The following is a 26,213-nucleotide window of genomic DNA, read 5'->3' as shown; positions in this document are numbered from 1 at the left end:
TTAAACAATTTCTCCAGGATGGCGTCGTTAACAGGGGCTCCGCGTTTAATGATGATTTCTCTAAAAGGCCACAGAGATTCGATTTTAAGCTAACAGATTTATTACGCTCTTATAACATATCGTAAAAAGTAGGCAGCGTCAACTGTACATTGCTGGGGACAGAAATATACACTCGTGGAGGTTAAAAATCAGCCGTCTAAAAAAATCTCTTTTTATTTTTTTAAAGAGAAGCAAGGGAAACAAGATATTCAGTTATAATAAGTTATAAGATATCTACTTGGGTCTTATTTTGGATGTACAATTTGGAATAAATTATAATGTTCCTTAGATTTCTGGGCCAGTAGCAGGAAATTAATGCTATTTCAGACAAGACCATTCTTTGGTGGATTTTCTACTACAAACTGGGCATCCCACACAATGAAGTTCCAGTAAGCAGCAATACTTCCCCCATTAACAATGAGTGACTTAAAGGGAATAGACACTAAGAGGAGCGTGCAGATAACTGCCTCTCTTTATAGTCCAATCCCAGGCCATCCTGAGCTCAGCTTGTGAGTAATGAAAGTTGAACTTGCTTCCTATTGGCCTGTGTGGCAGCCCATCATAATTAAGAACCAAAAGGAATGTGTAAAGGAGAATCGTTGCCTGTCAATGGCCAGGGATTGGGTTGGCTTTGGTTAGTATTGGCAAGGCTTAAAGTAGAACTCAAGGAAACATGTTTTTTTCATCCTTTTGATCTTTAATCCCTTTGATCTCCAGATGAATGAAACAGACTCAAATTCTTTTTTTTTTTGCTGCCATATGAGTCCCATTGGGGTATTTCTATTTACTTCCTGTCCCATAGCCAAAGCAAAAAGTGAGAGGAAATCCCTCAAAAGTGGAGAAATCCCTGATGGACTATTTTCCTAATTAGAAGATGTCCCCTCTGTTACTGTTCTGGGGACAACTTACAGTTTGGGTGTTCTAGCCCTCTCCACTTTGCTCAAAACTAAAAAAAAAAGTTTTGCCTTTAGATATACTTTAACCCCCCTGACGGTATTCCCGAGTCTGACTCGGGGTGGATTTTTCATACCAAAAGCGGTATCCCCGAGTCAGACTCGGGACTGCATCGCTGGATCCAGGAGGAGGTTTACTTACCTTCTCCCTCGCATCCAGCGTCGTCTCCCCGCTGTACGAGCGAGCCGTGTCTCGCTCGATCTATCACATCGGCGATCTCCGTGCCCTGCGAGCGTTGCGACGCACGGGCACGGAGATCGGCGCCAAATTCAAAAAATGAAACACACAGTAAACATACAGTATAATGTAATCTTACAGATTACATTGCTGTATGTAAACATTTCACATCCCCGTTGTCCCTAGTGGTCTGCCCAGTGTCCTGCATGCAGTTTTATATAATAAAAACTGTTCTTTATACCTGGAAACTGGAGATTGTCCATAGCAACCAAAACTGTCACTTTACATCAAAAATGATTTTAGAGCAGCTAGAAAACAGCGATAATAAATTAGAATCACTCGCAGAATTGAGCGACAGCGATTTGTGGGGAGATTCGTCATCAAATACTGAAAAGTAATGACAGTGACAATTCTGCAACTGAGCAAATTTCAGTGTTTTTGATGTGATTACATTATTGAATAATTTTTATTATTGTTATATTATTATTTGGTACAATTATTTATAATTATTTCTTATATTATAATTTATGATTTCATTTTTCAAACTTTATTATACCCGGGATGTCTGCTAGACTCTGGTTTGGACAGATTTAAGAGAGTTATTCCTAAGAATTGCAGGACTACAATATAAAACGCCAAATTTTCATGCAAAATAATGGTACCGCTTTTAGCACCTAAAATCCGAAATAATCGTACCGCCAGGGAGGTTAAGAGGCTGCTGCAGGTAGAGATGACTGCACTTCATATCTGCATCAGAGGAAGGAGTTAATTGGGGCTGATTATGGTAAACTAAGGGTTAATAAAATAATAAAAAAAGAAGGGGGTGTGGCTTGATGGTGCTCGTGAATAGCTGCCCAGAACGAGTGCTCCGCCAGCCAGAGAGAACTACGGAGCGACTAAACCCTGCATCCTCAGCCGAACACCGCATCCCACACATCGCTGGAGACCCAGAGAACAATCTCCAGCAAAAGGAAGGGTGAATACAGGCCGAAAAAGCTCACGGCCTCCTTCCTGAAGCCAGCACCGCAGGTCAGTGGACTCCAAAATGGCACGAGCACAGCCGCCACAAGTAATACATATACAGACCTCCCGGACGCAATCAGTGATAATACTGACAACATCCAGCCCTTGTTGTCCTCCTGTGACCAGGCAGAAGGCAACCCCACTTCAGGCAGCCCTGCAAAGGCCAGGATGAGGATGGATACCCCTTCATTCTCCAAACAAGCTGAGGCCCAGCTACTTAACCCCCTCCAGTCTAATCAGGCCCTTCAATCATCTATGGCAGCCTTTCCCACCACAGGACAGCCTGTATTAGATACAACATTAAAGGAGATGCTTTTATCTCTTCAATCCTCCCTGATGACAGATCTCTCCTCCTTAATCTCTACATATTTCTCACCAGTGCATAAATTGTACTCTCACATATACCACTTTCTGGTTGACAAAGGGCTTGTACAAAAACCCAATCCTCTGATATCCACGCTGTGACATGGTCAGACCATGCTCCTATCAGCATCTCCATTGCAGATACATCAAAAAATCCCCCAACATTCATGTGGCGAGTAAATAATTACCTTCTGCAACAACTGCCTCACACAACAGATCTTGCAAAGCACCTGACAGACTTTTTCTCACTCAACATGGGATCTGTGTCTGACCCCGCCACAGTGTGGAATGCGCATAAAGCCTACATCAGAGGGGTTCTGATACAATTAGGATCAAAAGAGGCTGTATTGACTCACTTATGTCCCAGATCACTGATCTGGAAAAACAGAACCAGGTAAAACCCCAAGATTCCCACTCAATGAAAATCTTGAGCCTTAGACAGGAAGTACGGATAATTCTTTTAGAATCATCTTCTAGGAACAAACTGCAATGTAAAATAAAAGCAGTATCGTACGCTACATCCAACAAAGCAGGGAAAGCATTAGCATGCCACATGAAAGGTTACCGCACTAAGACTAGAATAGCTTACCTATACCACCCCTACACAAAAGTCAAAGTAACAGACCCACAACACATAGTGGACGCATTCAGCGCATAATACAGTGACCTATACAACCTCAAACACGACCAATCCAAACACCTCCCTTCTCTAGAGGATATCAATACCTTTCTTAACCATGTTAACCTTCCAAAAATAACTACAGAACAGGGAAAATACTTAAACATACCCTTCACAAGCCAAGAAATACAATCTAGTATAACACAACTACCTGCAGGCAAATCTCCTAGACCTGATGGCTTTACCAGAGAATACTATAAGCAATTCGCACACATCTTTAAAGAAGGGAATGGACATATGTCTTGGATCTATGGAAGCTGCACACCCTGATAGATATGGAAGAAAAAATTCAAAGGAAATCCCTGTGTTTTTTTTTAGCAGCGATTTGAGAGATCTCGGGCCATCAGATCTCTCTGTTTCTATTTCCTCTGTATTTAAGACTGACAGGTTTGCTAGCCAATCATGGTCTGATAAAGAAGCTGTAGCTTCGAAATGCATTACCATTCCTTGGCACTATGAATAATCACATTTCCTGTTCCTGTGAAGTCACGACCAGCTGCTTCTTGTTTCCTGCCTCCTGGTTCCCAGCACTCTCTGGATCCCTGTAAGATCACACCAGTGCCCCAAGCTGCAAAGGGAAGACATTTATGAGACTCCTGGACTGGTGATTTTCACCACATACTGAACTCATCTAATTTAACCTGTGAGTTACTACTTGTTTTTATTAAATATATGATTTATACTGCACTCAGTCTGGCACCCCTCTGTTCCCATGCGACTGGTTCCTACCTATCCCTAAAACTTTTTTGGGTCATATTGAAACCTCAATAATATTTCGATCTGGTTTAGCATTATAGATCCTAGGAATACCACTTGGATCCCTACTCCCCTCAGCATACCCTCCAACAATGAGAGCATCAGCTAATGCATGGCTTAGATTGGCCAAAGCTACAAGACCATGAACACACTAACACCAGATCTTGCAATAATACAAAGAAACATAAACCTTTTAACTAACTGTGCTAGGAATATCAACTCCCAGCCTCTGAACACTTTAACTACATGCCTCGCTGCTTACGATACCGAGCTGACCCAATGTACCAAATTCCTGCTAAAGCATGGCGTTACCTCACCGCTCTAACACCTAAACAAAAAGGCATATACCTGTTCTACAATACACTTCAGAAAAAAAAACATAATTTACTAAACTTATACCCCATCTACACTGTGAATCAGACCTAGGCAAAACCTATTCAGACCAAAAATGGACAGAAGCAATTGTATCAACATTCACGTATACTCACTGCACTGCTCTATGGGAGATGTATAAAAAAAATCTCATTAAAAGGGTACCTGACCCCTAACAAACTAGCCACGTTTGGACCCCAACATTCTAACTTCATGTTGGGGATGCCATGGAGCAAGGGGAGATATATTCCATATATTTTGGACCTGCCCTGTACTGCAACCCTTTTGGGTACACATCTTCAGAATATTGGGAGATATCACAAAAACGAATATACCGCAGGCCCCAGCGCTCACCCTACTAAAACTCACCATAGGCAATATACCACTCCAATTCAGAAGTATAACAGCTCATCTTTTCCTAGCAGCATAACAAAACTGTGGAAATCCAACAAAGCCTCTACTATCAAAGATACATTAGAAATGGTAAACACACACTCCTCATATGAAATATTGCTGTCCTTCAGCAGAGGTACATACGCCAAGACATTATCTCTCTGGCAACCATGATTAAACTGGCTCAAGAATAGCTAAACCGCCACAACTACCAGACTTATACAGAAAGTGACTATGAAATCTGAATACAATATTTTCAATGATATGACCTAGAAGTACCATAGGTCCCTCTCACTCAGAGAGCACAAAGGTGCACACACATTAAGTATACCATTCAAATGTACTCACTACTTTCTTGTGGTCTTAGAGTAATTTTTCTTTAGCTCACCCTACAAAGATGAGGAATTGGTGAGTAGATCTCCCTCCTGGACACAGATTGTTCCCAGTTGGGGTGCCCAGAGAGAGAGATACTACCAATTAAGCACTACTCCATTTAAGGATCTGGTAAAGAACCCTCTACTTAGTTTAAGGATAAACCTCTTTTCTTCTAATTTTAATGAGTGGCCACGAGTCTTGTTAAACTCCCTTCTGCGACAAACTTTTATCCCTATTGTGGGGTCACCAGTACGGTATTTGTAAATTGAAATCATATCCCCTCGCAACCTTTCCTCATAACTAATTTCCTTCAGACCTTTTATTAGCTTTGTTACCCTTCTTTGTACTCGCTCCATTTTCAGTACATCCTTCCTGAGGACTGGTGCCCAGAATTGGACAGCATACTCTAGGTGCGGCCAGACCAGAGTCTTGTAGAGCAGAAGAATTATCATTTTATCTCTGGAATTAATCCCCTTTTTAATGCATGCCAATATTCTGTTTGCTTTGTTAGCAGCAGCTTGGCATTGCATGCCATTACTGAGCCTATCATCTACTAGGACCCCTAGGTCCTTTTCTATTCTACATTCCCCCAGAAGTTCTCCACCCCAGTGTATAGATTGAATTCATATTTTTGCCACCCAAATGCATTATTTTACATTTTTCTACATTGAACCTCATTTGCCATGTAGTTGCCCACCCCATTAATTTATTCTGATTATTTTGCAAGATTTCCATCTCCTGCGGAGAAGTTATTGCCCTGCTTAGCTTAGTATCATCTGCAAATACAGAGATTGAACTGTTTACCCCAACCTCCAGGTAATTTATGAACAACAGGTTTGGTCCCAGCACAGGACCCTGGGGGACTCCACTACCCACCCCTGACCATTCCAAGTACTCCCCATTTATCACCACCCTCTGAACTCTCCCTTGTAGCCAGTTTTCAGTCCATGTACTTACCCTATGGTCCATGCCAACAGACCTTATTTTGTATAGTAAACGTTTATGGGGAACTGTGTCAAATGCTTCATGATTGATTAATACTATACTTACTGTTCAAGTCTGTTCAAGTCTAAGCATGACTTATGTTGTTTCAATATAACATTTCAAGCAACCCTCTATTATATGTTCTAATGCATACTAGGAATTGATATTGTTTTCCTATTTTTCTGTACTTCTTCTTTGTGAAAAACCTAATAAAATTATTGAATGTAAAGAATAATAAAGAAGAAAGGAAAACCTATTTACTTGTAAGGTGCTTTACCTCACATTATATTCAGATCCAAGCTTATTCCTTTTGCAGATGAACAAAACAGAGTAAAATGTAATAATATTACTTTGTATCTCTCTCTATCTCATGTCTGAACAATGTTTAAAAATACTGTGTCAGATGGTCCATTTTTTTTTTTGGCAGCAGCAGCTTTCAACAACTCCTGTATTTACACAACAGCTCCTGGCTGTCATTTTGACAGCCGGGAGTTGCAACAAGCATGAAAGGGGAGAACAGCAGTGGGTGAGAAGGACAGGGCATAAAAAGGTTTAGAGAAGATTCCAGACAGCTAACTGTGGAAAACAGCATATGCTGTACATCCAGTAAGATCCGTGATGCCTTTGTTGTTCACGACCCCCTTAGAGGGCATCCTATTGCTGACTTTTACATGCAAGGTATCTGGATTGTGCTGGAGACCGCGCAGGACTGACTGGATGAGTCGATGGTCGTGGTGGGTGATTGTGTGGGCAAAGAGGAAGAGGTCCCTTCCAGGAGGTCGTGCCCAGTGGTGGTAGACCCTCTTGGAGGCTTGGGATGCTACCTTTCCGCGAGAAGTCCTGGGTCGCATAGAAGGAGCGCTCAGCCAAGGAAACTACAAATTTGATGTATGGTTCATAAGACTCTTATTAAAAGTATAAAACTAACATGATATATATTAATTACAAGGTTTTGAGAAAGCAGAATGACAGAGTGTCGGCTAGTACTGCCTCTTTCATTGTGCTTTCCAATCAATATATAATTTCTGGAACCATTCTCATCCAATAGCAAGCAGCAACAGCCATAAAGAAGGGGAAGTCCATTCCCCCAAACTCCTTGCATCCTACCCAAGACCTTTAAAAAGAGTCATCAGTCATCCAAAAAAAAAAAGAGTAAAGCCAAGTAAGCGAACATAGAGTTGTACTCATAAGTTTACATACCCTGACAGAATTTATGATTTCTTGGCCATTTTTACAGAGAATATGAATGATAACACAAAAACTTTTCTTTCACTCATGTAGTGTTTGGCTGAAGCCATTTATTTTATTATCAATCAACTGTGTTTACTTATTTTAAATGATAATAACAAAAGAAACTACCCAAATGACCCTGATCAAAAGTTTACATACCCTGGTGATTTTGGCCTGATAACATGCACACAACTTGACACGAAGTTTGAATGGCTCTTAAAGGTAACCACCCTCACCTGTGATTTGTTTTCTTGTAATTGGTGTGTGTGCTGTGTTTACTCTTTTTAAATTATAATAACAAATACCCTGTTGGTTTTGGCCTGATAACATTCACACAGGTTGACACAAAGTTTGAATGGTTATTAAAGGTAACCACCCTCACCTGGGATCTGTTTGCTTGTAATTAGTGTGTGTGTGTATATAAAAGGTCAATACGTTTCTGGACTCCTGGCAGACCCTTGCATCGTTCATCCAGTGCTGCACTGACGTTTCTGGATTCTGAGTCATGGGGGAAGCAAAATAATTGTCAAAGGATCTGCGGGAAAAGGTAGTTGAACTGTATAAAACAGGAAACAGATATATAAAGATATCCAAGGAATTGAGAATGCCAATCAGCAGTGTTCAAACTCTAATCAAGAAGTGGAAAATGAGGGGTTCTGTTGAAACCAAACTACAGTCAGGTAGACCAACTAAAATTTAAGCCACAACTGCCAGGAAAATTGTTCAGAATGCAAAAAAACAAAACAAAAGACCCCACAAATAACTTCAGGTGAAATACAGGACTCTCTGTGGTGTGGCTGTTTCAAGATGCACAATAAGGAGGCACTTGAAGAAAGATGGGCTGCATGGTCGAGTCCCCAGAAGAAAGCCATTACCACGCAAATGCCACAAAGTATCCTGCTTACAATATGCCAGACAGTACAGAGACCAGCCTCAAACCTTCTGGCACAAATGGGCCGTACCTGGACATTCCAACATGACAATGATCCAAAACACAAGGTCAAAGTCTACCTGTCATTTCTACAGCAGAATAAAGTGAAGATTCTGGAGTGGCCATCTCAGTTTCCTGACCTCAATATCATTGAGCAACTCTGAGGAGGAGATCTCAAACATGCAGTTCATGCAAGACAGCTCAAGAATTTACAGGAACTGGATGCTTTTTGCCAAGAAGAATGGGCAGCTTTACCATCTGAGAAGATAAAGAGCCTCATCAACAAATACCACAAAAGACTTCAAGCTGTCATCGATGTCAAAGGGGGAAATACACGGCATTAGGAACTGGGGTATGTAAACTTTTGATTGTGGTCATTTGGGTAGTTTCTGTTATCATTATGATTTAAAAGAGTAAACACAGTTGACTGATAATAAATGACTTCAGCCAAACACTAACCATGAGTGAAAGAAAAGTTTTCATGTTATCATTCATATTCTCTGAAAAATGGCCAAGAAATCATAAATTCTGCCAGGATATGTAAACTTATGAGCACAACTGTATACAAATATTTCATAAGTAAGTATGTATAGGTTTACCTTTACAAGTAAGCTTTACTTTAGAGGAAGAACCTGTGTCAAAGGGGGATATTGTCATTACAAGCTTTGTTTTTGCAAAAACTTGGCGGTGGTGCAGCCCATTCTGTGGAGTAGAGGTGAATGCTATATGGGAGAGAGAGGTCTCCCGTTGGGCCTGTGCACTAATGGCCGAAACCAGTAAGCACTAATTATGAACCTGGGAACTAAGCCATAATTTAGTTTGTAGGATTTTCAATACAATAAGAATTTAAGGCTGAATATTAAGATTCTTTCCTAAACTCAAATTTAAAAATAATTGGGGCCACCAACTATGATTAACCCCTAGTGGAAAAGTAGGCAGTACACAGACAACTTAAAGCATATTTAAACCTAAGATGTTGTGTCCTTAGATGTGGTGGCAATAGTTTCTTTTTTTTCCAGCTGTTGATCCTGCCAGTAGCATGCTTTCTATTTCAGAGTGATAACACTGCCTCGTTGTATCAAATGTATGTTTGAATCAATGTTGCCACTCTAGAAGAAGACTACCAAGGGGTAAGAAGGTGTTATAAATTTTATTTTATTTTTTTAAAGGTTCTCACCTTTTTTTTGTTTTGTTGTTTAGGTCTCTATTGCACAGATTACCCCTATCCCAGTGACAGTGGTACTGGAAGTGGGGGTAAATCTCCCCTATGGAGACACAGATAGTAGCAATCTCTCATTCCTATTTCCTACTCTATACAAAATAGAAAAAAGTTTTGAGTGGATTGGACTTTACCTAATCTTTGTTTCTGAACTGAACTGAGCGGATAAGGATAAAAATAGAGCGTTTAGCAAGGTTGAACGTTCAATCATCCTGATAATGCATCCGGTAGCATTTTATCTAATAGAATCCTTTTACCTTTCAAGCTGTCTATTACTTTTTAAAAGGCCAGCTGCATTTCACGGATACGATTGCACAGAGTGACTCTAATGCTTCTGCAGGAAAAAGTTACAGTAGTGAATCATTACAAGTCCTCCACATTCATTAGATTCAAAATGTTCTTTTATGATCTCATTGTCTGGCCTCATTTACAGAATGTTGTAATTCATTACATCATAAATGACATCCATTTTCCCCTGTGACATTGTTTCCCTGAATATGGATTGAGGAAACTCCAGGGAGCTCGCCCTTACTTTCTGATTCACAAGTTAACTTAAAGGGTAACTCTACTTTTGTGGAAAAAATATTGCAAATAAAAATGTAATATAGCATATACTGTACATTGGCTACACCAACCACATTGTAATTTAATGTTATTAAAAATTACCTTTCCTTTTCAATCTTCAGTCGCTGCAAATTTTTGTAAAATTGAATGCAATATGCCTACCTGGAGACATTCTATATACTGTTGATGTGCCAAACAGTTTTGGTGAGACGCTCCCCAGGGGTTTATATTTTCTAAAGGGATGTCGACACTGCAACTTTTCTCATCAGAACACTGACCCTGGAATTCATAAAGATTGGTGAAGACAGATTTTGTGAAAATTTCTTGTGAGCATTCTAAAAGTGATGCAGTTATTCAGGTTGCGCCAAACTCATGAGCCTGTCTAATATTTGACGCAATCTGTGCCACGTTTAGAATGCATGTGAGACACTTTTGCAAAATCTGTCTTAGAAGGGTCTCTATCTGCCAAAAGAGAGGTGGTCGTAATTAGCTCTGTTGTTATGATATGTATAAGAATCTGGAATGGACAGCGATTAGTGCCATGCCCTCCATGTCTATGCCACAACACTGTCCACAAGCCTTACTCCTCCTTCTCTCTATCCCCTACTACTTCTCCAACCAGAGAAGCTGATACAAAAGGGGGTGGTGCTCTATCCTATTGACTACGCCAAGTGTAAGGGACCTGAATTGGACAGCAGTTAGAACCATGTCATCCAGTCCCTCTCTGCTTCTTCTTGGGACAGAGCCACCACATACCTGTCTTTTGGTTCTGCCATCTTCAACACGTTTCTTCCACCCAGTGGCCCACTCCTACATTCCCAGCCAAAGATCTTGTGTTTAGAATAAAGGAAAGTTCATTCCGTTTGCATTTTAACACGTTACAGCAACTCTTTTTAAACACATCTCCATCACAGCATTACATTTTCACAGAATGCACGACAGAGTATATGGTGTAGGACACCAGCAGTTTTAAGGCAACATCTTGACAGTGCATTCAAATCAGTACACAGTAGACATGTGCAATTTGTTTCATTCCAAATTAGTTTTTTAATGAATTTTGTCAAATTTGTTAATTCGGAAATATCTGAAATAACAAAAACCCGTTTAACAATTTTTTCCAAATAATCGGAAATTTGAATATTCGAAAATTTGTAAATTTGTACATTCGTAAATTCATACATTCGCACATTCGTAAATTCATGCATTTGTAAATTCTTAAATTTGTACATCCGTAATTTGTAAATTCGGAAATTCAGAAATCTGAAATAATTACCTAATAATAACTTAACTATTACTATTAAATTATAGGTATTGTAATTTCCTTTCAAATTCGGCTGTTAGTGAACGTAACAAATACAAATTTATCCCAAGTTACAAATTATCCAAAATAACGGATGTCGTATCCAAACGAATGGAATGTAATGAATTAATAATAATAAATAACAATAATAATAATAAACACTTTTTGTTATTATTTATTATTAATTTGTTCCATTCCATTTGTTTAGATGCAGCATTCGTTGTTTTTAATAATTCATAACTTTGGATAAATTCGTATTCGTTACGTTCACTAACAGCCAAGTTTGAAAGGAAATTACAATACCTTTACCTAATTTAATAGTTAGTTACTATTTCAGATTTTTTTCCAAATTTACGAATTTTCTAATTTACGAATGTACGAGTTTAGGAATATATGAATTTTCTAATGTACGAATTTACGAATGTAAGAAGTTATGAATTGTGATCATAACAAATGACCCGAAAAATGGAAAAACACAAAAAACAAATGAAACGAAAATGAACACATTTTTTGGCAGTGCACATGTCTAGTACAGAGCAGTATACATCAGGTTAGCCATCGCCCCATGCTTCTACAATAAGCCCCTCACAATACTCAGCTCACCACACCTTTCCAGGCCACAATTCATCTTAACACCAAGCTACAAATCCACAGTTGAGGGTCAAGGATGGAAAGGTGGCTCCACTTGTTTCCAGACGGACGTTGATCTGTCCCACTCATTGGTGCTGCCCAGCACCTCTATTCCTACTCCCTCCTATTCCTCCTATTCCTACTTCCTGGTGGAGTTAAATGGTGTTGCACAGGGGTAAACTGCACCCATACTCCACACTAACTAGTCCTCACCCACAGTTGGTATTATATGGGCAATAGCTCCAGCCATGGAGGTACTACAGGAGGGGCGGAACTTAAAGTATAACTAAAGGCAATACCTTTTTTTAGTTTTCAAAAGAGTGGAGAGGGATTAGAACGCTTGCAAGTTTTTATTGCTGTCTGTGCCCCTGTTATGGAAATGTTCCCTCTCTATTTGTCCTGTTTACCATTATAATTGAAAGTGAACGTAAAAGAAAATACCAAATTTTGGGTTGTCTCCAGAAAAGTTATAGCTGTGCCTGAGGTACTTACTATACAGAAAATAAAATAAGAAATATGATTTTTGCCTTAAAGGGTTGCAAACCCTTGTGTTTGTTTCACCTTAATGCATCCTGTGCCCTGGGTTCTCGGCTCTTGATTGGATAGATTGATAGCAGCACAGCCATTGAATCCCGCTGCCATCAATCAAATCCAATGATGCGGGCGCCAGGGGTGGGGTGTTGAGCCTGGCATTCTGTGTCTATGGACGTAAATGCTGGACTCGGAAGCATGCCCACAAGATAGCCCGCTTTTCCCAGGGGGTTTACCAATGCAAGGAGGAGACACGAGTGCCGCCGGGGGACCCCAGAAGACGGTGATCGGGGCCACACTGTGCAAAACTAACTGCACAGTGGAGGTAAGTATGATATGTTTGTTATTTTAAATTTAAAAAAAACAAGGGTTTACAATCACTTAAATATCTACATTAAATCACATTACTGATTGCATAACGTACTTGTTTGTAGCCTAAATACTGAAATGTGCACTTAAAAACTGTAATTTCGAAATTTTTGGAAATCCCAGTAAAATCTTGGCTGTGTCAGTACATTTTTGGTGTCGTGGCAGTAAATTTTACTCTGGTAGGTTGCCAACACTGCTGTACCCCCAGGGTTAGATACAGGATGCTGGCACTTCTGTACTTCCATGGTCAGATCTCTGCAGATGCGCCCCCTCCCAGGGGTGCACAGTTGAGTGGAAGCGACTAGGATACTGTAAGTGATGTTGGCTGGAGCTGCCGATCAATCCCATTCATTAAAGTTGCATGGAAGTCATATCGATGTCGGACTGCAGGGAAAATGTCGGACTACAGTCGCACGACTTTCATGTCACACAGGTCTGAACCAGGCCTTAATCTTACATAACCAACTACAAGACAGATTTATAGCAAGCCAAACCCCCTCCCAGCTGGGATCACAATTAATCATTTAACCATTAAGGTACTCTGCTGGACAGAAAAGGCAAGCTATCATTAAATGCATCTATCACCACAACAAACAATAAATACAACATATAATAACAAATATTGAATCAAAATATAGAAATACATATATACTGCATTCATAGTCTTATATCAATTAAGAACCTAATATTTCCATGGGGGAGTACAGCTGGATAACGTATTTGGTCAATGTTATCCCCTAGGACTCCCTGCATTGTTTATATTCCAGCAGCAACAGGGATATGTCATATGGGGGTTATATTGCTACCGCTGTTTATCTGACAGACTTCTGGACAGCTGGATTTTCGAGTGCGCGAACTGGCCAAATGTGGTCGATATGTCCACCCATTTGCAGAACTTTGCGCAGGCTGTGTCAAATTCATGGTTGACTATAACCCGAAGTCCATCCCTATTCATTAGAAGACTAAAGAGTAGGCAGTGGGGTTATTCTTATGCTATGTAGCCATAAGGCAATGTAAGAATTGGTAGATCAAACAAAACCAAAGAAAATTCCTAGCTCAACTCAACAACCAGCCTGCAAGTAATCAATTACCAACAGTCTGCATTAAAAACAGGGGTTTCGTTTGCACACATTTGCAAATACAGGTGTAAGCTACAGAGCCACTTAATGGCACCCCAGTATTATCTGCAGTCCTAACTCTATACATTTCATACTGGAAGCTCATGCATAATAATGAATAGGTAGAGGGTAGGTAAGACTGGAGAGAGTGCCCACCCCTCCTTAACAACCTTAACTGCCACGATTGGCCACCACAGCGATCACATGTTTGAAAAGCTCCTGATCGCAAGAAGGGGTCAGGAGCTTTTCGCGCCTCTCGGCACAGCTGTGTCGGCTAATTGGTGCGCAAATATGCCCACCCATCAAGAGGCTGGATATTTGCATACTGTCAGTGCCTGGGGGTTAAAGGCCAATTGTTTGAAGAATTTGTAGAGCACAAGATGTCTGCATTATCGTACATACAGTGCCTTGAAAAAGTATTCATACCCCTTGAAATTTTCCTCATTTTGTCATGTTACAACCAAAAACTTAAATGTATTTTATCTGGATTTTAAGTGATAGACCAACACAAAGTGGCACATAATTGTGAAGTGGCAGGAAAATGAGAAATGGTTTTCCAAATTTTTTACAAATAAATATGTGAAAAGTGTGGCGTGCCTTTGTATTCAGCCCCCCTGTGTCAATACTTTGTAGAACCCCCTTTCACTGCAATTACAGCTACAAGTCTTTTTGGGTATGTCTCTTCCAGCTTTGCACATCTAGAGAGTGACATTTTTGCCCATTCTTCTTTGCAAAATAGCTCAAGCTCTTTCAGATTGGATGAAGAGTGTCTGTGAACAGCAATTTTCAAGTCTTGCCACAGATTATTAATTGGATTTAAGTCTGGACTTTGACTGAGACATTCTAACACATGAATATACTTTGATCTAATTCCATTCATAGATTGTAAGCTCTAGCGAGCAGGGCCCTCTGATTCCTCTTGTACCAAATTGTAATGTAACTGTAATGTCTGCCCTCATTTTGTTAAGCACTGCACAAACTGTTGGCGCTATATAAATCCTGTATAATAATAATAATAATTCCATTGTAGCTCTGGCTGTATGTTTAGGGTTGTTGTCCTGCTGGAAGGTAAACCTTTGCCCCAGTCTCAAGTATTTTGCAGACTCTAACAGGGTTTCTTTTAAGATTGCCCTGTATTTGGCTCCATCCATCTTCCCATTAACTCTGACCAGCTTCCCTGTCCCTCCTGAAGAAAAGCATCCCCACAAATGGATACTGCCACCACCATGTTTCACAGTGGAAATGGTGTGTTCAGGGTGATGTGCAGTGTTTCTGCCACACATACCGTTTTGCTTTCAGGCCAAAAAATTAAATTTTGGTCTCATCTGACCAGAGCACCTTCTTCCACATGTTCCCCACATGGTGTCTCGCAGACTGCAAAAGGAATTTCTTATGGCTTTCTTTCAACAATGACTTTCTTCTTGCCACTCTTTCATAAAGGCCAGATTTGTGGAGTGCACGTCTAATAGTTGTTCTGTGGACAGATTCTCCCACCTGAGCTGTTGATCTCTACAGCTCTTCCAGAGTTACCATGGGCCTCTTGGCTGTTTTTCTGATGAATGCTCTCCTTGCCTGGCCTGTCAGTTTAGGTGGATGGCCATGTCTTGGTATGCCATACTCTACATTTTCAGTTGATATTTTTTATAACCTAACCTTGCTTCAAACCTCTCCTTAACTTTATCCCTGACCTGTCTGGTGTGTTTTTTGACCTTCATAATGTTTGCTCACTAAGGTTCTCTAACAAACCTCGGAGGGTTTCACAGAACAGTTGTATTTATACTGAGATTAAATTACACACAGGTGGACTATTTACTAATTAGGGGACTTCTGAAGGCAATTGGTTCCTCTAGATTTTAGTTAGGGGTATCAGAGTAAAGAGGCCTGAATAAAAATGCACGCCACACTTTTCAGATATTAATTTGTATAAAAATTTGGAAAACCAGTTATCCTTTTCCTTCGACTTCACAATTATGTACCACTTTGTGTTGGTCTATCACATAAAATCCCAATAAAATACATTTACGTTTTTGGTTGTAACATGACAGAATGTGGAACAATTTTAGGGGTATGAATAGGTTTTTGAGGCACTGTATATGTTGATTTTAAAACACACATTTTGATAGGTTACTTGGCTGTTTGGATGGAGTTAACTTTAAAGTATAACTAAAGGCAAAACTTTCTTTTAGGATAGAGTGGAGAGGGATTAGAACCCCTGTCAGGTTTGTATTACTGTCTGTGCACCCATTAGGGAGATTAACCCTATTTGTCCTGTTTACCATTATAGCCAATAGTGAAAGAAAATCACAAACTTTGGGTTGTCAACAGAACAGGAATAGATGGGATATCTTCCAATGGGGACACTATTATTATTACAGGTAGTGCCATCAATTTCACACAGTGCTTTACATTTGTATACTATGTACATTCAAATCAGTCCCTGCCCTTAAGAAGCTTTACATTCTTAGGCCGCGTACACACGGGCGGACTGTTCGCCCAACTTTGTTCGTCAAACAGTTTGACAAACAGTCCGCTCAAAATTAGCATGAGCGGACTTGACCACACACAACGAACGAACAGTCCGCTGAAAACTTGCGCGATGACGTGAACGGCACGTACGACGGGACGAGAGATTCGAAGTCCTATACACTGCAATGCAACCTTCGGCGTGTAAATCCTTTCTGAGCATGCGCGGAACTTAGTTTGACGAACAAGCCTACACATGAGCGGACTGTCCGCTCAAACCAAGTTTCAGCGGACAGTCTTACGGAAATTCCGAAAAACTTTGTTCGTCAGACTGTCCGCTGAAACTGTCTGCTGAAGCCCACACACGAGCGGACTGTCCGCTGAAACACTGTTCAGCGGACAAAGTTGGACGAACAGTCCGCCCGTGTGTACGCGGCCTAAGAATCTAATGACAACCAAGAATTCCCTCACTTTAAAAAGATTACCTCTTACTTACTGTTTGACTACGGGACAGGGAGTAAATAGAAATCTCCCCAATGGGACACAGATGGCAAAAAAAGACTCACAGGGGTTATAACCCTTACTTATTCTATCCAAAATTAAAACAAAAAAGTGTTGCCTTTAGTTTTACTTTAAAAAGTACTTCCTGATCAACCTCAGGAGATTTTAATTAAAAGCCACTGCTAAGTGTCTCTACTCATCGTCCTGACAATTATCTTGTCCCGCTGACCCTCCTGCTCGCTAAACAGCATGTCCCATCTCCTAATTGTATCAGCGAGGACTGCAGACTTGTTGGAAGACATTGAAGTCTACTTCATGTAACACTGCGGGTTGTTTGTACAATGGAGCATTAACCTGGATATCTGTACGGAGGAAGAGGAAGACGATTCCCCACAATACAGCTGTTAAGGAGGGGAATAGCACTACAGAAATAGAGCATGCAATGTTCAGGAATAGGACATGAAACGGCAGGGAGTTGAAGAGCTGCAGCCTAATAGCTGCTCTTTGCTGGCTGCTCTGTAGGTGCGTCTGGCTGGGAATGGCACATTCCTGGCACCACCTGGGTAGTGATGTCATTAAGGAGCAGTGCAGGGGGCGCGGAAAAGTCGGTCATATTGCAGATTGAAGATCTAGAGAGGATAAGGTTCTATGCCAACAAAGTTGTCTTGTGCATCTTACTCAGAAACAGAAAACTCTGTATTACTAAAGTACAGGTATGGTTATGGTTGCCTGATTGGCAATTCCCAGATTCAACAGTTTGTTCTTGAAGGATCCAAATCTTAATATATATATATATATATATATATATATATATATATATATATATATATATATATATAGGCTTCTATCTTGGACTGAATGCTGATACTGCCAATATATATATATATATATATATATATAGATATATATATATACAGTGGATATAAAAAGTCTACACACCCCTGGTAAGATGTCAGGTTTCTGTGATGTAAAAAAATGACATAAAGATAAATCATTTCAGAATGTTTTCCACCTTTAATGAGACCTATAAACTGTATAACTCAGTTTAACAACAAACTGAAATATTTTAGGTGGAGGGAAGTAAAAATAAAATAATATGTTTGCATAAGTGTGTGCACCCTTAAACTAATACTTTGTTGAAGCACCTTTTGATCTTATTACAGCACTCAATCCTTTTGGATATGAGTCTATCAACATGGCACATCTTGACTTGGCAATCAGATTGCAAATGCATCTCCTGTGCACAGCCCTCTGAAAATCTGTGGGGTGATCTGAAATCGGATTCAGGTCTGGGCTCTGTCTGAGTCATTCCAAAACGTTAATCTTCTGATGAAGCCATTCCTTTGTTGATTTGGATGTATGCTTTGGGTCATTGTCATGCTGAAAGATGAAGTTCCTCTTCATGTTCAGATTTCTAGCAGAAGCCTGATGGTTTTGTGCCAATATTGACTGGCATTTGGAACTGTTCATAATTCCCTCTGCTTTGACTGAGGCCCCTGTTCCAGAAGAAAAACAGCCCCAAAGCGTGATGCTGCCACCACCACCATTCTCGGTGGGTATGGTGTTCTTTAGGTGATGTGCAGTGTTGTTTTTGCACCAAACATATCTTTTGGAATTATAGCCAAAAAGGTCAACCTTGGTTTCATTAGACCAGAACGCATTTCCCACATGTTTTTGGGAGACTTCAGATGTGTTTTTGCAAAATTTATCTGGGCTTGGATGTTTTTCTTAGTATGAAAAGGCTTCCGTTTTGTCACTCTACCCCATAGCCCAGACATACAGTATCTCACAAAAGTGAGTACACTCCTCACATTTTTGTAAATATTTTATTATATCTTTTCATATGACAACACTGAAGAAATGATAAATGATAAAGTAGTGAGTGTACAGCTTGTATAAAAGTGTAAATTTTCTGTCCCCTCAAAATAACTCAACACAGCCATTAATGTCTAAACCTCTGGCAACAAAAGTGGGTACACCCCTAAGTGAAAATGTCTAAATTGATCCCAATTAGCCATTTTCCCGCCATTTTCCCGCCCCAGTGTCATGGGACTCATTAGTGTTGGTCTCAGATGTGAATGGGGAGCAGGTGTGTTAAATTTGGTGTTATCTCTCTCTCTCTCACACTGGTCACTGGACGTTCAACAGGGCACCTCATGACAAAGAAGTCTCTGAAGATCGAGGATCTGAAAAAAAGAATTGTTGCTCTACATAAAGATGGCCAAGGCTATAAGAAAACCCTGAAACTGAGCTGCAGCACAGTAAGCAAGACCATACAGTGGTTTAATCGGACAGGTTCCACTCAGAACAGGCCTCACCATGGTTCCCCAAAGAATTTGAATGCATGTGCTCAGCATCATATCCAGAGGGTGTCTTTGGGAAATAGATGTATGAGTGCTGCCAACATTACTGCAGAGGTTGAAGGAGTGGGGGGTCAGCCTGTCAGTGCTCAGACCATATGCCGCACACTGCATGAAATTGGTCTGCATGGCTGTCATCCCAGAAGGAAGCCTCTTCTAAAGATGATGCATAAGAAAGGCTGCATACAGTTTGCCGAAGACAAGCAGACTAAGGACATGGATTACTGGAACCACGTCCTGTGGTCTGATGAGACCAAGATAAACGTATTTGGTTCAGATAGTGTCAAGCGTGTGTGGTGGCAACCAGGTAAGGAGTACAAGGACAAGTGTGTCTTGCCTACAGTCAAGCATGGTGGTGGGAGTGTGATGTTCTGGGGCTGCATGAGTGCTGCCGGCACTGGGGGGGGCTATAGTTTGTTGAGGGAACCATGAATGCCAACATGTACTGTGACATACTGAAGCAGAGCATGAGCCCCTCCCTTCGGAGACTGGGCTGCAGGACAGTATTCCAACATGATAATGACCCCAAACACACTTCCAATACGACCACTGCCTTGCTAAAGAAGCTAAGTGTAAAGGTGATGAACTGGCCAAGCATGTCTCCGTACATAAACCCTATTGAGCATCTGTGGGGCATCCTCAAACACAAGACCTCAATATTAAGTGGGCGGGCCTAAAGTTAGGGCTAATCAGTGTACCTCCAGATAAGATATCAAGATCTCATGATTGGCAAATATCAAAATGCCTTGATAGGTGGAGGTCAGTCTGGAGGAGTGGGCATCTCTAGACAGGTTACATTCGAATGCAGACCACCCTGGGCGCTGCCCGAATGTGATGCGGAGCCTTCATAATGGAAAGAACTGAAATCCATTGAATAAAGGGGGCAGGCCAGGGACAGTCAGGCTGGGGGGGGGGGGGGGGGTGGCAAGATCATGCTGGACATCTACAAGCAAAGGAAAAAAGATGTGCTCTATCTGACTTGCTGCAGCTTCAGATTCACATTGAGAGAAGCTGACAGTGTGCAGTGAAATCAGAGTAAGCCATTTCTGTACAGGAGAGGAGCCTATACATTTGTGGAAGACTGAAGGGAAGGCTGGAGGTCAGCTTTAACATTACAGTAGACTCTAAATTATCACATTGCCTTCTGTCAAGCTCTGACATAAGGGAAAAGCAATGTTGCCCAAAGCAACTAGTCAAATGGTTGTTTTCATTTTCTAACTCACCCTAGACATGATAAGATTTTGGTGCCATGGGCAACACAGCTTTTTCTTTGGGTCTTTAAATGTACACTGTACACAAACCTGAAACTGAAGACATGAGCTGCATAGAGGGAAAGCCACCTACCTGCTTAGTATTCCAGTTTACATTTCCAGGTATTGCAGATTCAGGTATAGTGCCAACAATTTTAACAGAAATTTACATACAGTGGGTATATAAAAGAATCACCCCCTTTAAAATAATCACATTTTGTTGCTTTGACGCCTGAAATAAAGACTGACACGGTTTTTGTTTTACCCAGCTGTTTTTTTATTTTATTTAGATTTTATTGAGATAAACAAGCACATGCAATCCAACACTTCTGGTTCCAGATACAACATTGTCATTAAGGCTGCTTTCACACTGGGGCGGTATTCAGGCGTTACAGCGCTAAAAATAGCGCCTGTGTAACGCCTGAAAAAAACCGGCCCCTTTAACTCCAGTGTGAAAGCCGGAGGACTTTCACACTGGAGCGATGCGCTGGCAGGACGGTGAAAAAAGTCCTGCTAGCCGCATCTTTGCAGCGGTGAAGGAGCGGTGTATTCACCGCTCCTATACTGCTCCTACCCATTGAAATCAATGGGACACCGCGGCAATACCGCCGGCAAAGCGCCGCTACAGCGGCGCTTTGCGGGCGGGTTTAACCCCTTTTCGGGCGCTAGCGGGGGTTAAAACCACCCCGCTAGCGCCCGCACACCGCCGCTAAAACGACGGTAAAGCGCCGCTAAAAATAGCGGCACTTTACCGCCGACGCCGCTCCCGCTGCAGTGTGAAAGCAGCCTTACAGTCAGACACAATCCACCACTGAGACAATAATTATATGATTACTCTGTTTCATCCCCTCCTCCACCTCTCACAACTCCTTTAAATAGAGGTATTATATCCTCCCAATACCCAACACATGTGCATCATAGGTAAAATCAATCTCCATGTTACAGAAGTAGTCTGTCTAAAACTAAATCAACTGGAGAAAGGTCGGAGTGTCTAACCAAGCAGACCATAGAGCGGTGAATTTTCCAGGACGTCCCCAATGCTGGGAAATGTATTTCTCCAACCTCAGGGTGTCCCCATTTGGGTAATCCATTCTCATAAGGCAGGGGGGCTCTGTCGCTTTCCAGTGCCTAAGACCCCAAAGCTCACGAAAAACCTATTTTCATTAAAATCAATGAATGCTTTCACACTGGGGCAGTGCGCTGGCAGGGTGGTGAAAAAAGACCCTCTCCATTGAAATTAATGAAAAATGCAAAAGCACCTGAGAAGCTCTTCAAAAGCGCCTGGAAAGCTCTTCAAAAGGGCTCAATGTTTTCATGACGGTATACAAGTGCCTCAGTGTGAAACAGGCCTAAGGATAAGCTTACGTGCTTGGAAAAAAGCACTGGTTATGGCATGTTTAGGGTTGTCCTCAATAGGAAGATCATCTAAGATACCCAATATGCAGGGCTTAGGGTCCATCTGGATATTGACCTGAAATACCCTGTTACTTGGATCCAGCTGTATTATAACATTAACATTCAAGTGAAAGATAGAACACCAACATGTCACAAAAAATTTGAAAAAAAAATCAAAAACAGAATCACTGAGTTGGAAAAGGGATCACCCCCTTGTGCCAGTATTTTGTTGAACCACCTTTTGATTTAAATCCAGCCTTTAGTCTGTTGGGATATGTCTCTTTTACACATCTAGGCTTTGCAATGTTTGCCCACTCTTCTTTGCAGAACTACTCAAGTTCAATTAAAATTAATGGTGACCATTTGTGGACTGCAGTCTTCAAGTCATTCCACAGATTTTCAATGGTGTTTAGTCTGGGCTCTGACTAGGCCATGCAAGGACATTCATCTTTTTCTACTTCAACCACTGTGTGCTAATTTTTGCTGTGTGCTTTGGGTCGTTCTCATGTTAGAAGGTAAAAGTGACACCAAAGGTTCAGCATTAAAAGTTCCCCATTGCATTATGTCATATGCAATGGTTTTGCACAGATCCTCATTTTTTGGGTCTCCCTCCTGCTCTCCTGGTTCCTCCCTCCTGCCGAGTGAGTGCCTCCAGAGCAAGCTGCTTGCATGCTCCCAAGCTTATTCTGTGTGTCCAAAAGACAGACAGAGTGCAGCTTGGCCCTGCACCCTGCTCCCTCCTCTCTGGCTGTGATTGACAGCAGCTTTGGCTCCCGCTGCTGTGTCTCAGCCAATGAGGAGGAAGAGACCTGAGAGACCCGCTGCACTCATGCACATCACTGGATCGAGGGCTGAGCGCTGCACACTGAAGGTTTTTTTACCTTCATGCATAGAATACATGAAGGTAAAAATCCTTCTGCCTTTACAACCACTTTAAGGCTTTAGAACCAGAGAATGTACAGTTCTCCAGGATAAACAAAGAATGTTTAAATACAAGAGACATGTTTATTCCTTCTTGAATCTTGGTGTGCTTTGGGTGTTTCTTATGATCTGTACAGTAATCCAGTGGGAGACTTTCCCTCTGTGCAGGAGTTTCCTGTACTAAAGACTGCTCATTGCTGCTCCCTCTTCTTGAAGCAGGGTGACTGGCCTTGTCTCCGCTTCCCTTCTGTAGTTTTCTATAGTGGATGGTGCCTGGTGGGGCCCTCCCACAGTTTTGCTCTCTGCACAGACTATGTACAGCACAGTGATGATGTCACTGACAATTTTACAAGGTACCATTTGGGTTGGCAAAGGCTTTTGGTACATATAAAATGTATTAGGATCTTTTATGGCTATGGGGAAATATATTAGAATTAATCTTTTTGTGCCTGTAGTTCAGCTTTAACTACTTGCCATCCAGTCGCCATCATTTTACAGCTGCAGGTCGTCATGTTCCTGCGAATCAACATCATTGTATGTCGGCTCGGCTAAGACCAGAGCAACCACATGCACGCCCGCTCCATGGCGGGGACACGATGAGCGTGGTTGGTGGCCGCGATGTCCGCCGGCCACGCGGGATCACGGGCACGAGAGCCAGAACGGGGATGTACGTATGTAAGCACACAAATCCTCATTCTGTCAGGAAAGGAGAGACAAATCTAAAGCCGCGTACACACGGGCGGACTGTCTGGCCAACTAAGTCCGTCAGACAATCCGACAGACAGTCCGTCCTACTTTCGAATAAACGGACTTGACCACACACGATGAACAGACAGTCCGCTGAAAGCTTGCGCGATGACGTGTACAGCACGTACGATGGGACTAGAAATACGACGTCCAATACACTGCAATGCAACCTTTCGCCATGTAAATCCTTTCTGAGCATGCTCCATACTTAGTCCGTCGAACTAGCCTACTCACGAGCGGACTGTCCGCTGAAACCAAAGTTGGACGGACTGTATTACGGAAATTCCGAAAGACTTAGTCCGCCAGACTGTCCGCTGAAAAAGTCCGCTGAAGCCCACACACGAGCGGACTGTCCGCTGAAATGTGTTTCGGCGGACTAAGTTGGACGGACAGTCCTCTCGTGTGTACGCGGCTTCAGTCTCTCTAAGTCTCCCTAACTAAGTAGGAGCAGAGATCTGGCTCCTCCTCTAGTAAATCACATCCCCCATAGTTAGAATCACTGAGCAGAGAACACATTTAACCCCTTGATCGCACCCTAGTGTTAACCCCTTCCCTACCAGTGACATTTACACAGTAATCAGTGCATTTTTATAGCACTGATCGCTATATAAATTAAATGTTTTTTTTTTTTTTGGGAGGGGGTAAGAAAAGGAGGGGGAAATGGACTATAAATAGAAACTGCAGTCAGAATACTGAGAGGTAGTTAGAGTATTATGGCCGGGTTTGGTGGAAGCGTCCTCCATCTGACGCGGCAAGAAGTAACAACACGGTGGGCGGAAATGAGAGAGGAAGATGACTCTTCTTATTTCTATGTCTTCTTAGCCTCTTTGTGGCTTCCTTATGTTTATTAGGGTTCATTCTTTTATTCATCTTTATTAGATAGTATATCAGAAACAGACAGGAGCAGATGGAATGGAATGTAACAAGTTATTATTATGTTTTCTTGTTTTCTTTTTCTTTTTTTTATTTCATGTCTGGCTGTATGTGGAGAAATGGAATGTAATATACAGAAGGATTGTTCATTTCTTTCCTGATATAAAAAGAAAAATAAAGAAATTATAAAAAAAAAAAAAACGTTTTTACAGTTTATGGTGGACATACAAGTTTCGATAAATTATCAATTTCTTTCCCCATCGATCTTTGCCGTTGATCTGTTGTTGATACCCATTTGATCCGTATGCCACATGCATGGAAATAGATTTAAATCGCTAGATATGATTATAACTTTTGTAAATGATGGATTACACCTTTTTTTCCACCATGTAATCTCACAATCTGATCAGTTGCAATATTCATTAAAAAATGTGCTGCCATTCAATGCAAAATAATCAGTAATTTTTCACCCTTTTTGATCAGGTTTGATCAAATTTGATCCAAAATTAGTCTAAATCAATCAGAAAGAGAGTTATGTATAAATGTTAAATGTTAAAAGTTCTCAGAAACCAAAAGAAAATGTAATTAAAACCAATAGCACCACCCACCGATATTTAAACACAAAGAAATCCTACTATAAACTAAACAAAGATTGTGTTGTGCTGTTACTTTAAACTCAGATAATTATTAATAAGCAAATCAATTAAACAGCCATACATTATAAATAATCCCAAACACATAAATCCAAATTTGCAAAATAAAGATCCACTGTGAGAATGAAGATTAAAGTATAACTAAAGGCAAATCTTTTTTTTAGTTTGGAAAGAGTGGAGAGAGATTAGAATGTCTGTAATTTTTTACTGCTGTCTGTGCCCCCATTAGGGAGATTCATCCTCTCTAATTGTCCTGTTTACCATTATCATTGAAAGTGAAAGTAAAAGAAAATCTTACATTTTGGGTTTTCCCCAGAAAAGTAATAGAGGGGGAATCTTCCAATAGGGACACTAGTTCTGGTGACCTGGGGGTCCCCAAGGAATTCCCTTAACTTGTAGGGATTTTATTTCACTTTCTGTGTGGTTATGGGAAAGTGAAGGGAAATCTCCGCAATGGGGAACAGATGGTGAAAAACAAAAACTGATAGGGATTATAAATTTATAAATTTTGCCTATAGTTCAACTTTAAATACCATGTACTCACAAAAAAACAAAAAAAAAAACAAGGTGCAAATGTATCTCAAACACCCTCCAGTGGTGTCACCACTAAACTCCACCCTACGCTACTTTGTAGCCCTTTGGAAAAAGATGAACCGTGTAGGGAGGGTGTTTGAAATATACTTGCATCCTGTTTTGGTTTGTGAGTACATGGTATAGCTTTTTTAAACAAACTTGGTTTGATTGTACTCCACTATCTGAATTCTACTTGCTCTTCTCTATGCCCTGGCGTATGTGGGAGAACCACCCATCCATTTTATATCGGAAAGAAGTGCTTTGAAGCATTATGTGCAATGCTATTTTTAATAGCTGAGGTTTGAGTGCTGTGCCTGTCCATCCTTTATGGGATTTGCCCCTAAAGTGCTGTAATGTCACGTACACACAATCGCACATTCCAACAACAAAATCCATCGGATTTTTTCTGACGGATGTTGGCTCAAACTTGTCTAGCATACACACGGTCACACAATGTTGTCGGAAATTCC

At 41.1% G+C, this 26,213-nt stretch overlaps 1 protein-coding gene across 2 annotated transcripts in view; it reads left to right on the top strand.

Moving 5' to 3' along the window:
* The window catches only part of PKHD1 (PKHD1 ciliary IPT domain containing fibrocystin/polyductin), a 975,887-nt gene that overhangs the window by 868,973 nt on the left and 80,701 nt on the right, over positions 1–26,213 (top strand). The gene's annotated exons all lie outside the window — the stretch shown is intronic.

This window comes from Lithobates pipiens, unplaced genomic scaffold (genome assembly GCF_037356315.1).
Source record: "Lithobates pipiens isolate NorthernLeopardFrog02 unplaced genomic scaffold, aLitPip1_a1.2 Scaffold_18, whole genome shotgun sequence".
Lineage (NCBI taxonomy): Eukaryota > Metazoa > Chordata > Amphibia > Anura > Ranidae > Lithobates > Lithobates pipiens.
The sequence above is the reverse complement of the archived record's forward strand: the minus strand, read 5'-3'. Positions and strand labels throughout refer to the sequence as shown.